The sequence below is a fragment of the Pseudophryne corroboree genome, chromosome 8 (genome assembly GCF_028390025.1).
Source record: "Pseudophryne corroboree isolate aPseCor3 chromosome 8, aPseCor3.hap2, whole genome shotgun sequence".
In the NCBI taxonomy this organism is placed as follows: domain Eukaryota; kingdom Metazoa; phylum Chordata; class Amphibia; order Anura; family Myobatrachidae; genus Pseudophryne; species Pseudophryne corroboree.
In genome coordinates this window covers 394,226,771-394,245,994 of record NC_086451.1, presented here as the reverse complement: position 1 = coordinate 394,245,994, position 19,224 = coordinate 394,226,771, and the positions used below count along the sequence as shown (strand labels likewise).

Here is a 19,224-nt window from a genome sequence, read left to right as displayed (position 1 = left end):
TCGCAGGCATACACTGTGAGATCTCTTACAATGTATTGGCCATGATATTGGCCATCAGCCTCCGGGGAGGATACATCTCTCCGTTCCTTCTCATGTGTGATATCTCACAATGTATTGTCCATGATATCGATGTACCGCCCCCAGTGAATAGACATTTACCTGTCCCTTTCCATGTGAAAGAACAGGGAAAATGTCCATTGGCCAGCTGCGGCGGGTCATACACTACCCATTGTGGACAACATGACATTTTCATACCATTGAATCATAGGTACATGCTAGACCACCCGGCATGTCCGACCGATCGATATTAATGGTTTGATTGCCCACATACACGCTGCAATTATCTGGCCGATCCACTGATACCGGGTGGATTGGTTAGATAATTGTAGCGTGTGCGCCCAGCATTAGGCATCAATTTTTTTGACAAATCTTTATTTGTACATTTGTGAGAAAAAAATGCCTCCAACGCTAAACAAGGCGGAAATTTAGCAAAAGCCTCCTTTCTGTTAGAGAGAATATAGAACTTCTCACACTCTATCTCAGTCTTGGGTGTGGATCAATGGGTCGACAAGAAATAGGTTTACAGTCAATAGGATGAAACCATATGGCCGACATGCAGTAGGTCGACTGGGTCAAAAGGATAAAAGGTCGGCACAGTCAAAAGGTCGACATGGGAATGGCCAACACAAAAAAGGTCAACATAAATTTTTTTGGTGTCTTTTTGTATGTTTAATCACATGTAAGACAAATTAGTGGAAATGTGTACCCGCGCGGGCTTGCTTCACTTCCCATGCTTCAGGCAAGGTGCCTCGCTCCACTACCACTATGCTCAGCATAGATAACTATTCCCAATCGTAGTCCACGTGGTCCACGTGGATGGTAAATGATGAAAAGTTGTAAAAAAACAACATTAAAATTATGTCAACCTTTTGAACCGGTCAATCTTAAACACTTTTGACCATTTCTATGTTGATCCTTTGACCCTGTTGACCTAAAGCATCTCGACCATATGGTGTTAACCTAATGACTGTCAACCTACCATCCGAAACCTGTTTATGTTATATAACTATTATATGGTGTTACAGAAGGAACATGCATCTGACACCTACTAACATAATGGTACCTTCTTCATTTTGATCAGGAAGCAGTCTATATAATCCCTGGGGTTATCAGTGTCCAAAGTCTTCTGATTGCTCTCCACTCTTTACTTGATGAAGTCTGCTACAAATGTATAATTCTTCATCAGTTGCTTATGATATCCTGGTACGTACTTCATGAACTCTGGGTAAATGTTGTACAACTGAGAGAAGAAAAACCTATAGTATAAGCTACAGTAGTCAGGGTGTACAGCAGATAATAATTTGGCTAATTAATTTAAAAACATTATATTTGGTATGTGAAATATTTTATATTTTTTGACATTGAATAAATTTGTACCAGTCCCCAAGGGTTGCTCAAGATGCAGAAGTTGTCCTGGACACAATGTATAAGCTTTTGGAATTCCTCATCTTGGTAATCAAACCGTTTCCCAAACAGGACAGAGCAGATGACGTTAGATACAGAGCAGTAAAGATATTGCCTGGCATGTATCGGGGAACCTAAGGCATAAAGAGCAGATAAAGATATTAGTAGGTAGACCAAATTCATGGACATAAATTCTATTTATATTTTATTAGTGTTGATGGAAGATCTTTATTCATATGTATATTCATTTAAAAAGCATAATATAATAAACACAATATGGTTTCATATTTATGGGCTTATTTATTAATATGTTTGATAAGGCTGACTTTCTTCAGGCTTATCTATCACAGCAATTAATCAATAAAATATTGCAGGGGCAAATGAATGATAATAGTCCTGAGTGGTAAGGGTTATTCACTTACTGCTTTGATGTGAAAGTTTCAGGAAAAATGTGCTGACTGTTAATGAATGTGCAGTGTATACAAAAGCTGCAAATTGGGAATAGTAATAATAATAATAATAATAATAATAAATATTATTTTTTTTAAATAATAAAACAATACTGATTATTGCATAACATAAATAATAAATTATTATTATTGTATGCATTTACTTCTAATATGACCATCCTATGAGAGTGATAACGGAACAAGCAATGTGCCAATACTTATTGCCACTTTCCCTGGTCAGAGGTCTTTCTAAGCTGGGGGGGGGGGGGGGTGTCTAGGCTTAGGCTGTGGAAAGGGAGGGTTAGGGGGGCATTGGAGGAAGGTAAGAATACTTACCTAGCACCTGACGGGATTCTCACCATCGGGAAGCTGCGGTCGGTCGTCTGACCGCCGGCATCCTGACTGCCGGCATATCATATCCAACCCATTACATCTGCTCCACTTGCAGTGCAACATGGTTTTGCCCAGTTGCTTGCTTTTTTGCTTTATGTACAAACATGAATCATGCACATAATTAATATATACAACTTGTTCAGAAAAAAATTATATTTTTAACAAAAATTATTAGTATAGAAGGCCATAAAGTCACACTCTATAGAGTTCTGTGTTCATCTAGATTACCATTTGTTTTTCTCAGCGTATCAATGAGATACCCGGCCTCCTCCTTTATCCGCTCCTCAATGCTACGTTTCCCCATCCCGAAGTTACTCAGTGTTAATAGGCTAAAATTTCTCAGCTCCTTCCACTTCTCACCATTGCTGAAAGCTATACCTGCAATAACAAAATAGTGAATTATACTTTTTATGGTGTAATTTGCTCTAATAAAATAAAGAAACAAGAGGCCACAAATTTGCACAAGTTTGTTTTTTATGAAAATTGAGAGAAAGAAAGAAAGAAAGAAAGAAAGAAAGAAAGAAAGAAAGAAAGAAAAGTGTTAGGTTCCTGGTGCTCAGAACAAGGGAGATGTTGCGTAGTGAGTCCAGAGCACCAGAACGTGACGCTGAAATAAGGTGTGGTGTGGAAATAGCCCCTAGCACCCTACCTCCATTGTTTCACCCATGTGGTCAGTTCACGCCTGAGTGACTATGGTTTCTTGGGCCCACGGCAGCCGCGTTTGAAGGGCGGATTAGGTCTGCCCAACTCCGATGCCCCCAGGTCTTAGAGTGAGACAAGGCGTGAACCGAGACAGGATAATAACAAGGGGACCTCTAACTAAAGCAAACAGAAGGCTAGGGGCTACTAACAACCCTAAAACTAAATATATGTGCAGCACGCCGCCAAAGGAAAAGAACAACAAAGGAAATGCTGTCCACACGCTGACACAATACTGTTGTGTACCGGCGGTGACAGCATAAGCAGAACCCTCTGCAAAACACCAGTAACAAAATATAACCAAAGAATACTGCGGCCTAGGCCGACGGACGCGGCAAAGCCGCTACTCACGGAACCGGTACAAATACTGGCAAACGGACAGGAACCCACAATGCAGCTGACACAGACTCTCAGAACCGGAGGACAGGCAGAATCCCAAACGACAGACCGGTGGACACCAAGAAGCCAGACACTCGACCAGGCACAGACAAAGCCACAGGACTTCTGGACAGGGACGCTTCACGGCAGAACACGGGATCAGACACTGGAACCAACACTGGAACCGACACTGAAACCGACACTGGAAGCAGCTAGACAAACACTGCTAGACAGGAGCTCAGGAACTGGCAGGGACTAGCTCAGAACTCAAGAACTCTGGAACTATCACCAGCGTCTGTGAATTGCACTGAGCCAAAATATAACAGAGAGTCCTAATTAATTATGTCGTGCAGCTGCCCTGCTGCACAACTGAGAGGTGCAATTAACAGACAGGTGAGGCTGAACACATGGGAACAAGCTGCAATTACACAGACTCACCACCGGCAGCAAACAAGAGTCTTCTTAAACCAGAGCAATGAGAAATCCTGGCCTGCAAGACAACTATAAACATAAAATACGGAAAACAGGAATGAACCACTACCTGTGGTTCATAACAGTACCCTCTCCCTAAGGGTGAGCTCCGAACACCCCATGACACCCACGGGGAACATAAACAGAAGTATAACATAAAATACATAACCAAAATGCAAAACAGGAATGAGCCACAGCCGTGGCTCATAACAGTACCCCCCCCCTTGAGGAGGGGTCAAAGGACCCCAAAATTCATGTTTTCCAAAACAAGGTATGCATTAATAAACCTGACACTGGAACAAACAGACAAAGACAAGAAACAGAAACAAGCTGTGGCAACAGCTTGTAACAGTGCCCCCCTCTTGACGGTGGCCACTGGACACAAGACAAGGGAAAACATTTTTTTTTTTATATATCAAGGCAAGAGTCAATAATTATTTATTTTTCTTCTTATTGTTATTATTACAAAGTTCTTGTGGTCTGACCAAGGTAATTCCCCAAACATTGTCTGAACTGATGGTACCTCCCAGCAAGGCTGGGTTCAAATCAGAGATTGGTTTCTTAACCTTGGAAGCTGAACTTTCAGGCAAAGTACTACTATTAGAAGAAGACAGAAAAGCACATCCTGCAGTCAAAACAACGGGCTGAGACTCTTGTGCCGAGTTCAGTATACGGTGAACACTCAGCAGATAAGACAGGTGACCTAGAGGAACCTGAACCAATTTCTTTGGAACCATATCTTTTAATAACTGCATTACTGAATGCTGGGGGATCCTGAAGAATGGGATCTTCAGTTTTCATTAAATTGGATGCCCACTCAAAAGGCTCCCCTCAAAAGGAATATATCAGATAGAGCACAAAGTTCTCTGAAGTGATGCCCAGAAATGGTCTAGACAACATAATGATGTAACAGTGTTTGTAAAGCACCAGAAATTGGACTAAGTCCCCATCAAAGATTATAGATGTTGAGATATCAACAGAGTCAGGATCTGCTTCCTTCCCATCTGACTGACTAGAGTGCTTTGCTAGGACCTGGTCACTATTGACCTTACTCGAGGCAGAGACTTTCTGAACCCCACCGGGGCAGTGACTTTCTGAACCCCACCCGGGGCAGTGACTTTCTGAACCCCACCCGGGGCAGTGACTTTCTGAACCCCACCCAGGGCAGTGGCCTTCGGGAACCCCGCTGGGGCAGAGGCCTTCGGGAACCCCACTGGGGGCAGCATCTCGGATTCTTTTACTGGGACCGGGCCGTCAGCCTCCCTCTCTGGGACCGGGCCATCAGCCTCCCTCTCCGGGTCGATAATTATCTAAACTTCTCCCGGGACAATGACTTCCGGGACTTTTGCTGAAGCTAAAACCTTCAGAACCTCCACTAACGCTATGCCTCTTGAGTCCTTTCCTGGGGAAGCGACTTCTAGACCCTTCTTTGGGGCTGTGTCTCTCGAGACCCCACTTGGGGATATTACTTCAAAGTACCCTTCTGGGGTTTTGCTTCTCGAGTTCCCTTCTAGAACTATGGTTTTAGACGCCTTCTCTGGAGTTGCGCTTTTCAAGTCTCTACCTGGGGTAACAGCTTCTGAGACCCCTTCTGGTATTGACACCTGAGCTATAATATTCGATGTCCCTCTATGACCCTGGGCATCGGGTACCGCTCCAGGACTCTGGGCATCGGGTACCGCTCCAGGACTCTGGGCATCGGGTACCGCTCCAGGACTCTGGGCATCGGGTACCGCTCCAGGACTCTGGGCATCGGGTACCGCTCCAGGACTCTGGGCATCGGGTACCGCTCCAGGACTCTGGGCATCGGGTACCGCTCCAGGACTCTGGGCATCGGGTACCGCTCCAGGACTATGGGCATCAGGTACCGCTCCAGGACTCTGGGCATCGGGTACCGCTCCAGGACCCCGGGCATCGGGTACCGCTCCAGGACCCCGGGCATCGGGCACTGCTCCAGGACCCCGGGCCTCGGGCACCGCTCCAGGCCCCCGGGCATCGGGCACTGCTCCAGGACCCCAGGCATCGGGCACCGCTCCAGGACCCCGGGCATCGGGCACCGCTCCAGGACCCCAGGCATCGGGCACCGCTCCAGGACCCCGGGCATCGGGCATCACTCCCGGACCCCGGGCATCGGGCACTGCTCCAGGGGTTTGCAACTCTGCTTCAACAGGAAAATCAAGAGAGGAGAGAAAAATTCTCCTTTGGTTCCTGAATCTAGAATCGGGCTCCCTAGCCCAAGGACCCCAATTATAGGACAGAGTGCTTTTTAGTGTGGGTTGTGTGACAAGTACCTCTGCCACAGTAGAGACAGGAGTAGGTCTTGTATCCTGACTCAACTTGGCCAGAGGGCAGGACTTGTCACCACACTTTGGCTTGCGCAACTCACAGGTCTGCAGATAGTGGCCTAAACCCCCACAATATAGGCATAAATCTAAGTTTCTGCGACGCAGACGCTCCTTTTCTGAGAGCCTGGGCCGCAGAAAACTGTTAAACTTTTTCTCTCCAACTGAACCTGAGGATTCTCTTGTCACCATATTGTGAGCAAGAGTCTCTTTAGAGGTAGATGAACTCTCAATTACTTCTGGCAAGATAAGCAAAATTTTAGTCAGAAGGTTTTGCAGTTGCTTTAAGGATTGCTGCAAAACTTCCAGTCGCTCAGGTTTCAAAGCACTGAAAGCAGAGTTCAGGGCTGAGAGAGACACCTGCAGGGCTTGCATAGTTGGCATAGGAGGATTTTAAACTAGACAAGACAAGACTAAACTAGACTAGACAAGACAAGACTGGATTTTTTTTTTTAAACTAGACAAGACAAGACTGGATTCTGCACACCGGACTGGATTCTGCACTCTGAATTCTAGACAGGACTGGATTCTAAACACCGGACTGGATTCTGCACACTGAATTCTAGACAGGACTTGATTCTAAACATCGGACTGGATTCTGCACACTGAATTCTAGACAGGACTGGATTCTATACACCGGACTGGATTCTGCACACTGAATTCTAGACAGGACTGGATTCTAAACACCGGACTGGATTCTAAACACTGACAAGACACTTGACCAAAAAAGAAAATACTACTATTTAGCTTTGTTTCTTTTTTGTTGTATGGCTGGTGATAATGTTAGGTTCCTGGTGCTCAGAACAAGGGAGATGTTGCGTAGTGAGTCCAGAGCACCAGAATGTGATGCTGAAATAAGGTGTGGTGTGGAAATAGCCCCTAGCACCCTACCTCCATTGTTTCACCTGTGTGGTCAGTTCACGCCTGAGAGACTATGGTTTCTTGGGCCCACGGCAGCCGCGTTTGAAGGGCGGATTAGGTCTGCCCAACTCCGATGCCCCCAGGTCTTAGAGTGAGACAAGGCATGAACCGAGACAGGATAATAACAAGGGGACCTCTAACTAAAGCAAACAGAAGGCTAGGGGCTACTAACAACCCTAAAACTAAATATATGTGCAGCACGCCGCCAAAGGAAAAGAACAACAAAGGAAATGCTGTCCACACGCCGACACAATACTGTTGTGTACCGGCGGTGACGGCATAAGCAGAACCCTCTGCAAAACACCATTAACAAAATATAACCAAAGAATACTGCGGCCTAGGCCGACGGACGCGGCAAAGCCGCTACTCACGGAACTGGTACAAATACTGGCAAACGGACAGGAACCCCCAATGCAGCCGACACAGACTCTCAGAACCGGAGGACAGGCAGAATCCCAAACGACAGACCGGTGGACACCAAGAAGCCAGACACTCGACCAGGCACAGACAAAGCCACAGGACTTCTGGACAGGGACGCTTCACGGCAGGACACGGGATCAGACACTGGAACCGACACTGGAACCGACACTGGAAGCAGCTAGACAGACACTGCTAGACAGGAGCTCAGGAACTGGCAGGGACTAGCTCAGAACTCAAGAACTCTGGAACTATCACCAGCGTCTGTGAATTGCACTAAGCCAGAATATAACAGAGAGTCCTAATTAATTATGTCATGCAGCTGCCCTGCTGCACAACTGAGAGGTGCAGTTAACAGACAGGTGAGGCTGAACACATGGGAACAAGCTGCAATTACACAGACTCACCACCGGCAGCAAACAAGAGTCTTCTTAAACCAGAGCAACGAGAAATCCTGGCCTGCAAGACAACTATAAACATAAAATACGGAAAACAGGAATGAACCACTACCTGTGGTTCATAACAGTACCCTCTCCTTAAGGGTGAGCTCCGAACACCCCATGACACCCACGGGGAACATAAACAGAAGTATAACATAAAATACATAACCAAAATGCAAAACAGGAATGAGCCACAGCCGTGGCTCATAACAGAAAGAAAGAAAGAAAGAAAGAAAGAAAGAAAGAAAGAAAGAAAGAAAGAAAGAAAGAAAGAAAGAACCAAACAATGAGAGATCATAAAGAAATTAAGGATTATATTGAAATGCTAAAAGGGGTTTCTGTACTTTCAAAGTTGAGAAATACTGTAGAGTATGTTATAGAAACAGGTAAGGTCAGAATGTGTGGGGTAGGAAGGTAAAAGTTATAAATGGTACATTCTGATTTCAAAACATTGGTATTTACAATGTCCATTGGTCTTTAGTATTGATTTGAATGCATATTTCACTATAGTTGTAAAAAGCTTAGATGTTATTGACTAATTCCACAATCAAAGTACTACAGTAGGCTGAAGGCCTTTGTCACATACTGTAAGTAAGCAACTTTTATCCTCATTAAATCCTCCTATTATCATTTGCTGTATAGAATCATAGAATTTTGACAGCAGATAAGACCCTCTTGACCTATATAGTCTGCCCTAAGCACATGCATATGAACACACTAGGGATAATTTTTGTTGGAAGCCAATTAACCTATCTGTATATATTTTTGGATTGTGGGAGGAAACCGGAGTACCCCGAGGACACCCATGCAGGCACGGGGAAAATATACAAACTCCACATAGTTAGGGCTGTGGTGGGATTTGAACCCATGACCTCAGTGCTGTGACCAACTAACCATGATAACCATGCTAACCATTACACCATCTGTTCTGCCCTAAACAGCCTGTTTATTCAATTGCTGATGGACTCTGCATTTCATCTGTGTTTAATTAGATTTCAAAACAACCACATATCCTATAGCACAATTGTTAAAACTACATGTCAGTCATTTAAAAAGCTAAGCAAACCAGTTACAGTAACTGCACTGACACCTAATGTTACTACAGTACTTTGTGTATATTTATGTATTCAATAACATCTGCTTTCAAAACATAATACAGGTGGAGTCATCGATATATGAAATTCCAAAAAACAAAATATTCCAAAATACAACATTTTGTGAGTGCAACTGAGACATCTTTGCTTTCTGATGGTTCAATGTACTGTACATTACACAATATTCAAAATATTGTATAAAATTACCTTTAGGTTGAGTATATAAGGTGTATATGAAACATAAATTAATTCTATGTTTAGACTTGGGTCCCAAACCCCAAGATATCTCCTTATGGTATGAAAATATTCCATAATACGGAAAGATCCGAAAACCAAAATACTTCTGGTCCCAAGCATTTTGGGTATTGGAAACTCAACCAGTAGATCATGGGTCTTCAACCCGTGGCCCTCCAGCTGCTGTGGAACTACACATCGCAGCATGCCCTGCCTCAGTTGCAGCATGCCTTATTAGCAAAACTGTGGCAGGGCATGCTAGGATGTGTAGTTCCACAGCAGCTAGAGGGCCACAGGTTGAAGACTCATGCTGTAGATGGTTGTTGATTGGACTTTATGTTGTTTAATTCACTAGAAAAACCTCTACCACAAAAACTGTAGTTACATACAATGGTTAAAAAAAAGAATAGGGCTCGTTTTTATTTATTATAGGGGAAATTTTGAATTAAAAACCATGTTATACTGATCAATTCAAATTATATTGCAATTTTCTATACAAACTATTGATTTTGAATGAGATATCTCAATACTAAACTAAGTATTAATGTCTAATCATATTCCAGTCTGCTTATAAGTCTTATTTATTGACTCATGCCATTCATTACTTATACACAGATGGTTGTCATTGGTTTGCGAGTCTTCCTCATCTTATTTAACAGGAAGGTCTGTGAAGGACATAGAAAGACACAGGGATAGAACGGAAGTGTATGCCGCATTCCATTCATGTATTACTCGGTCAAGTACTTACCATTTCCCTTGGTAAAGTCAGTGAATCCAGGAAAAGAAGCTCGACCACTGAATTCTTCCGCCTTGTCAATCAGAGTCTCCTTTATAGCTTTATATCCACACAGCACAACACAAGGACGGTTCCCTTGATATAAAGTATACATGTCTCCATAGGTTCTGTGCAACTAGGAGTACAAAGAGAATTGCCAACTCTGATGCGATGAGATTACACTGAGAGGTTTGCACAATTCTGTCCAAATTTAATAAATTGAGGACTGAAATCTTTTTTTATTTGCTTTATATCTCAAATTTGATTTGAGATATTTTTTTTTTAACAAGGAACATATGTATGTAATATTTTATAAGTATGTGGCAAGAGCAGACTGGTGGGCAGATTCCTTAAAAATAAAGTTCTGTCTTGCTAGCTGCAGCCCATAGAAGCCATGTAGGGCTGACATAACATCAGGGGAGTGGCTTCCCATGACAAGCACTCTCTCTGCTATCCCAGGTGAACTGGCAGTCCCAGGGAAAGAAACACCTGTCTGGCTGGGATTAGCAGGGAGCCCTTCCTATTGGAAGATACTGTCACTGCTAGGCAGTCCCTGCAGGTGGCAGAATTAACTGGAGGGGGGGGGGGGGAGGGGGGGGGCTGCAGTCCAGCATCTCCATTGCTAGCCACTGTTAAATGTTTTATGCTAAAATGTATTTTCATATGTTTGATTTATGTTACAATGTACACTGTTCTTAGTCTAAATGCAAAGAGGGAAATTATTTTTAAAGTAGTTTGCCAACAGCATATTGTGTGATACTGAACACAGGAAGACAGGTATATTATTATACAGTGCAGGCAGGGGATGTTCAATGCACACCATGGCCAGTATTTACTAAAAATCCGAGTTTTGCCGATTTGTGTTTTTTTTTCTAAGTCCCAATCCGGGAATTCACTAAGCAGAAAACTCGGCAGTGTCTGGTCTATTTGTAATGGTTTGATTGGCAAAGTTCAGAAATACAACCATCGGTCAAACGCGGCTGTTATTTCATACAATACGGGCATTCACTTTTCATTCGTATTTGGGTGTTAGTCTCTGAGTGCTCAAGTGCGGGTCTGTTTTTTTTCGATTCGTTAAAAAAGCAGCAAAAAAATAGACCTGCTTTTTCCAGTCGAGTTTGGATAACCATGCACGGATCAGTGAGATCTGTGCATGGTTATCTATGGGAAAGGGTCTGTTTAGTGTAAAAACAGAAATAAAAATTCCGTGGGGTCCCCCCTCCTAAGCATAACCAGCCTCGGGCTCTTTGAGCCAGTCCTGGTTGAAAAAAATATGGGGGAAAAAATGACAGGGGTTCCTCCATATTTCATCAACCAGCACCGGGCTCTGCGCCTGGTCCTGGTTCCAAAAATACGGGGGACAAAAAGCGTAGGGGTCCCCCGTATTTTTGAAACCAGCACCGGGCTCCACTAGCCAGGTACATAATGCCACAGCTGGGGGACACTTTTATACTGGTCCCTGCGGCCCTGGCATTACATACCCAACTAGTTCCCCTTGCCGGGGTACCCTGGAGGAGTGGGAACCCCTTAAATCAAGGGGTCCACCCCTCCAGCCACCCAAGGGCCAGGGGTGAAGCCCGAGGCTGTCCCCCTCATCCAAGGGCGGCGGATGGGGGACTGATAGCCATGTGTAAAAAATGTGAATATTGTTTTTAGTAGCAGTACTAACCACAAGTACCAGCATGCAGTGGAAAACCTGGCCTGCTGGTACCTGTAGTACTACTTTACTAAAAAAATACCCCCCAAAAAACATGTTGACCGAAAGTAACCTCACTGCTGACCGCAAAGTTCCCACCATTGACTACAATGGAGCGCATAGGCGCTACATTGTATCTCTGCCGTGTGCTGCCTCACAGACACTACAGGAGCACACAGCCAATCAGGAGAGTGCCACGACGTGGCGCTCCCTGATTGGCTGAAGGGACCCTCTTTGACAGGAGTCAGGGGGGGTCCCGGCAGTCGGGGAAAGGGGTCCTATGTGTAAACATGGGACCCCTTTCAGTGCGTGGTCGGGTTTCCGTTTTTTTTTTGTTTTGCCAAGTACGTGGATTATACATTGGACACAATCTACACTGGATTATGTGAGTATAATTTTTTTCACAGGTACCCCAAGGATTCTTCAGGGAGAAGACAACCGAGCCTCGTGGGAACATAGGTAAGTATGTATGTATGGAGGTGTGCATGTATGTAATAAACTTATACTTTCACGGTGTGTGTGTCCTGTTTTTTGGGGGGGTATTTTTTTAGTAGTAGTACTACAGGTACCAGCGGGCCAGGTTTTCAACCGCATGCTGGTACTTGTGGTTCTCAAAGTACCAGCTTGCGGGGGAGGCTTGCTGGGACTTGTAGTACTGCTACTAAAAACAATATTCACATTTTTTACACATGGCTATCAATCCCCCATCCGCCGCCCTTTGATGGGGGGGACAGCCTCGGGCTTCACCCCTGGCCCTTGGATGGCTGGAGGGGTGGACCCCTTGATTTAAGGGGTTCCCACTCCTCCAGGGTACCCCGGCCAGGGGTGACCAGTTGGGTATGTAATGCCAGGGCCGCAGGGACCAGTATAAAAGTGTCCCCCAGCTGTGGCATTATGTACCTGGCTAGTGGAGCCCGGTGCTGGTTACAAAAATACAGGGGACCCCTACGCTTTTTGTCCCCCGTATTTTTGGAACCAGGACCAGGCGCAGAGCCCGGTGCTGGTTGATGAAATATGGGGGAACCCCTGTCATTCCCCCCCCCCATATTTTGTCAACCAGGACCGGCTCAAAGAGCCTGAGGCTGGTTGTGCTTAGGAGGGGGGACCCCACGCAATTTTTTTCTGCTTTTTTACGACTTTAAACACCTTTTTAAGGTACACAATGAAGCCCTGCACGGATCTCACAGATCCGGCCGGGATTCCTTGTGTTTTGTCAGGCAGTGTTTTACTCATCACTCTTGTAAAACACTGCCTAACATTACGAATCACATCGACATCGGAAAATACGAATTTGGAAAAGTCGGCAGCTTAGTGAATGATCGTATCAGGATTCAAAAAGTTACAGTAAAATGCACCCGATACCATTCGAGTTCAAACACCCTTCAAAATGGCAAAAACACGAATCTTAGTAAATATACTCCCATGTGTCTGTGTCAAAGGCAGTGTGGAAATGCTCTGAGACAGCAGTATATGTGTACTGTATTTGTGTTATATTTTGATATAGATATATAATAATTAGAGATGAGCGGGATCAGTTTCCTGAGAACCGAACCCCCACGAACTTTACCACCTGAGCCCGGATCCGAGTCAGGCTTGGGTTCTCATGCCTGACTCAGAAACCAGAACGAGGCAAAATGTCATCATCCCGCTGCTGGATTCTCACAGGGTTTGGATTCCATATAACGAGCCGCGCGTTGCCGCCATCTTCACTCCGGCATTGGAGAGTGTAGAGAGGACATGTCTCCATCCTCAGTGTCCTGCATCAGTACAGTGGTAGTGTCTTGTGCTGCATCTGTCCAGTCACAGTGGTTGTGTCCTCTGCTGCCATATGTCCAGTGCTGCTGAACACGTCCAGTTCAGTGGTGCTGTGTTGTCCTCCATCAGTACAGGGGTAGTGTCTTGTGCTGCATCAGTCCAGTCACAGTGGTTGTGTCATCTGCTGCCATATGTCCAGTGCTGCTGTATAAGTCCAGTCCATTGCAGTGGTGCTGTGTTGTTCTGCATCAGTCCAGTGGTGGTGTCCCTGTGCTACTGTATATGTCCAATGATACTGCCATATATGTCCATTGATACTGCTGTATATGTCCAGCGTTACTGCCATATAAATCCAGTGATTCTGCCGTATTATTCCAGTGATCCTGTCGTATAATTCCAGTGATCCTGCCGTATAATTCCAGTGGTACTGGCGTATAAATCCAGTGATCCTGCCATATTATTCCAGTGATCCTGTCGTATAATTCCAGTGATCCTGCTGTATAATTCCAGTGGTACTGGCGTATTAATCCAGTGATCCTGCCGTATAATTCCAGTGATCCTGCTGTATAATTCCAGTGGTACTGGTTTATAAATCCAGTGATCCTAACGTATAATTCCAGTGGTACTGGCATATAAAATAAGTGATCCTGCCGTACAATTCCAGTGGTACTGGTGTATAAGTCCAGTCCAGTGATACTGCCGTATATGTCCACTGGTACTGCCATATAAATGCAGTGATACTGTCGTATAATTCAAGTGATCGTGCCATTTAATTCCAGTGGTATTGGTATATAAATCTGGAGATCCTGCCGTATAATTCCAGTGGTACTGGCATATAAATCCAGTCCAGTGATCCTGCCGTATAATTCCAGTGATCCTGCCGTATAATTCCAGTGGTACTGATGTATAAATCCAGTGATCTTGCCATATAATTCCAGTGGTACTAGCATATAAATCCAGTCCAGTGATACTGCGGTATATGTCCAGTGGTACTGGCGTATAATTCCAGTGATCCTGCCGTATAATTCCAGTGGTACTGTCGTATAAATCCAGTGATCCTGCTGTACAATTCCAGTGGTACTGGTGAATAAGTCCAGTCCAGTGATACTGCCGTATATGTCCACTGGTACTGCCATATAAATCCAGTGGTACTGTCGTATAATTCAAGTGATCCTGCCATTTAATTCCAGTGGTACTGGCATATAAATCTGGTGATCCTGACATATAATTCCAGTGGTACTGGTTGTAAATCCAGTCCAGTGATACTGCCGTATATGTCCAGTGGTACTGGCGTATAAATCCAGTGATCCAGCCGTATAATTCCAGTGATCCTGCCGTATAATTCCAGTTGTACTGGCATATAAATTCAGTGATCCTGTCATATAATCCCAGTGGTACTGGCATATAAATCCAGTCCAGTGATACTGCTGTATATGTCCAGTGGTACTGCCGTATAAATCCAGTGGTACTGCCATATAATTCCAGTGATCCTGCTGGATAATTCCAGTGGTACTGGCATATAAATCCAGTCCAGCGATACTGCCGTATATGTCCAGTGGTACTGGAGTATAAATCCAGTCATCCTGCTGTATAATTCCAGTCATCCTGCCGTATAATTCCAGTGGTACTGGAGTATAAATCCAGTGATCCTGCCATATAATTTCAATGGTACTGGCATATAAATCCAGTCCAGTGATGCTGCCATATATATCCAGTGGTACTGGCATATAAATCTAATGATCCTGCCGTATAATTCCAGTGATCCTGACGTATAACTCCAGTGGTACTGCCGTATAATTCCAGTGGTACTGGTGTATAAATCCAGTGATCCTGCCGTATAATTCAAGTGATCCTACTGTATAATTCCAGTGATCCTGACATATAATTCTAGTGATCCTTGTGTATAATTCTAGTGGTACTGGCATATAAATCCAGTCCAGTGATACTGCCGAATATGTCCAGTGGTACAGACGTATAAATCCAGTGGTACTGCCATATAATTCCAGCGGTACAGCCGTATAATTCCACTGATACTGACGTATAATTCCAGTGGTACTGGTGTATAAGTCCAGTCCAGTGATACTGCCGTATATATCCAGTGGTACTGCTATATAATTTCAATGAATCTGCCGTATAACTCCAGTCCATTGTTGCTGCCATATAAGTTCAGTGGTGCTTTCCTATGCTGTATATTACTTACTCCAAATAAAGGGGTTATTAATATTTAATCCCAAAAAATTTCACAGAGTTTGCCCTGTGTGGTGTAGAGGTACGCTCTCCTGTACCGCATATTGGTAGTCATTCCGAGTTGTTCGCTCGTTGACGTTTTTCGCAACGGAGCGATTAGGTGAAAAATGCGCATGGTACGCAGCACACATGCGTTAACATGAAAGTTTGGAGATTTGCACAAGCTCGAGCAACGTTTTTTCATTGCTCGAGTGATTGTAGTGTGATTGACAGGAAGTGGGTGTTTCTGGGCCGAAACTGGCCGTTTTTAGGGAGTGTGCTAAAAAACGCAGGCATTCCAGGTAAAAACGCAGGAGTGGCTGGTGAAACGGGGGAGTGGCTGGCCGAACGCAGGGCGTGTTTGTGACGTCAAACCAGGAACTAAACGGACTGAGGTAATCGCAATCTAGGAGTAGGTATGGAGCTACTCAGAAACTGCAAGGAATTATTTATTAGCCGTTCTGCTAATCTTTCGTTTGCTATTCTGATAAGCTAAGATACACTCCAAGAGGGTGGCGGCCTAGTGTTTGCAATGCTGCTAAAAGTAGCTAGCGAGCGAACAACTCGGAATGACCACCTTTGTTATTAGAGATGTGCGGCGGGCACTTTTCGTGTTTAGTGTTTTTGTTTTGGTTCTAATTCCTGGCTCGTGTTTTGGTTTTGGGTTGGTTTTGCCAAAACCACCCTTTCCTATTTTGGTTTTGGATCTGGATGATTTAAAAAAAAAAACAGCTACAATCACAGAATTTGGGGGTAATTCTGATACTACTGTTCTACTAACCTCAATAGCATTCATTTCCACTCATTTCCAGTCTATTCTGAACACCTCAAGCATCACAATATTATTTTTAGGCCAAAAGGTTGCACCGAGGTGGCTGGATGACTAAGATAAGTGACACAAGTATGCGGCACAAACACCTGGCCCATCTAGGCGTGGCACTGCAGCAGCAGACAAAATGGGACATAAAAAAACTAGGCCCCAAACAGCACATGATGCAAAGAAGAAAAATAAGTGCAATGAGGTAGCTGTATGACTAAGCTAAGCGACATAAGTGTGCGGTACAAACACCTGGCCCATCTAGGAGTGGCACTGCAGTTGCATACAGGATGGCTCTTAAAAAAACCAGGCTCCAAACAGAACATCATGCAAAGAATTAAAAGAGGTGTAATGAGGTAGCTGTATGACTAACCTAAGAGACACAAGTGTGCAGCACAAACACCTGGCCCATCTAGGAGTGGCACTGCAGTGGCAGACTGGAAGGCACTTAAAAAAACTAGGCCACAAACAGCACATCACGCAAAGAAGAAAAAGAGGTGCAAGATGGAATTGTCCTTGGGTCCTCCCACCCACCCTTATGTTGTATAACCAGGACATGCACACTTTAACAAATGAATCATTTCAGCGACAGGGTCTGCTATACGACTGTGGCTGAAATTACTGGTTACTTTGGGACCCCACCTAAAAAGAAGCAATCAATATCTCCTTGCACAAACTGTTCTACAGAGGCAAGATGCCGACCTCATCCTCACCCTCCGATTCCTCACCGCTTTCAGTGTGTACAGCCTCCTTCTCACTGAGTATTAATTCGTCCCCACTGGAATCCACCATCACAGGTCCCTATGTACTTTCTGGAGGCAATTGCTGTCCAAGGTCTTCCCGGAGGAATTTATAATTCATTTTGATGAACATCATCTTCTCCACATTTTGAGGAAGTAAACTCCCATGCCAAGGTTACCGGCTGCACTAAACCCTCTATCAGAGTACACACATTGTCAACTCAAGCGAAACGTGACCCGTCAACAGCTCGTCCTTCAATTTCTCCTGCCACTGGGGCTGCGAGGAAAAGGATAAGATTTCCTAGCCCACCCGCTGGTGGTGATGCAGGGCAGTCAGGAGTGAGTGCTGACATCTGGTCCGGACTGAAGGTCCTGCCAAGGATTACGGACATGTCTACTGTCACTGCATATGATTCTGTTACCATTGAAAGAATGGTGGAGGATTATATGAGTGACAGCATCCAAGTAGGCATGTACGACAGTCCGTACGTATACTGGCAGGAAAAAGAGGCAATTTGGAGGCCCTTGCACAAACTGGCTTTATTTTACCTAAGTTGCCCCCCTCCTCCAGTGTGTACTCTGAAAGAGTGTTTAGTGCAGCCAGTAACCTTGTCAGCGATCGGCGTAGGAGGTTACTTCCACTAAATGTGGAGAAGATGATGTTCATCAAAATGAATTGTAAAGTCCTCCTGGAAGACCTTGGACAGCAATTGCCTCCAGAAGGTACACAGGGACCTGTGATGGTGGATTCCAGTGGGGACAAATTAATACTCAGTGAGGAGGATGTACACACTGAAAGGGGTGAGGAATCGGAAGATGATGATGAGGTGGACATCTTGCCTCTGTAGAGCCAGTTTGTGCAAGGAGAGATTGATTGCTTTTTTTTTGTGGGGGCCCAAACACACTTTCAGCTGTGTGGCAGACCCTGTCGCTGAAATGATTGGTTTGTTAAAGTGTGCATGTCCTGTTTATACAACATAAGGGTGGGTGGGAGGGCCCAAGGACAATTCCATCTTGCACCTCTTTTTCTTCTTTGCATCATGTACTGTTTGGGCACTAGTTTTTTAAAGTGCCATCCTGTCTGACACTGCCGTACAAGTCCAGGGGTATCGCCGTATAAGTCCAGTACTTTGGTGCTGTCTTGTGCTGCATCAGTCCAGTGGTGGTGTCTTGTGCTGCCATAAGTCCACTGGTGGAATCCTATACTGTATATTATTTACTCCAAATGAAAGGCTTATGTACATTGCTTATATTATTATCCAAATAATATTTACAGGGTTTGCCCTGTGTGGTGTAGCGGTACGCTCATCTGTGCTGCATATTACTATAATAGCTCCACATAAAAGGCTTATTATTTCCCAAATTAATTTTACAGGCTTTGCCGTGTGTGTGTGTGTGTGTGTGTGTGTGTGTGTGTGTGTGTGTGTGTGTGTGTGTGGTTTAGGGGCACACTCTGCCGTGACACCAATAATGTGCGTGTATTGCATCTGGGGAAATTCCATCACATCCCATGTTGTTTGTGCGCCACACACTTGTGTCGATCAGATTAGCCATCCAGCTACCTCATTGCACCTCTTTTACTTCTTTGCATGATGTGCTGTTTGGGGACTAGTTTTTTTAAGTGTCATCCTGTCTGCAACTGCAGTGCCACTCCTAGATGGGCCAGGTGTTTGTGCCGCACACTTGTGTGCTTAACTTAGTCATACAGCTACCTCGATGCAACTTTTAGGCCTTAAAACAATATTGGTGGTCATTCCGAGTTGTTCGCTCGTTGACGATTTTCGTTATATTGCGATTAGTCGCTTACTGCGCAAGCGCAAGGTTCGCAAAGCGCATGCTCTTAGTTATTTTACACCAAAGTTAGGTATTTTACTCACGGCATAATGAGGATTTTTCATCGTTCTGGTGATCGT

General features: G+C 44.6%; 1 pseudogene; it reads right to left on the bottom strand.

The window, feature by feature from the left end:
• The window catches only part of LOC134949878 (cytochrome P450 2F2-like), a 59,415-nt pseudogene that overhangs the window by 16,074 nt on the left and 24,117 nt on the right, over nt 1-19,224 (bottom strand).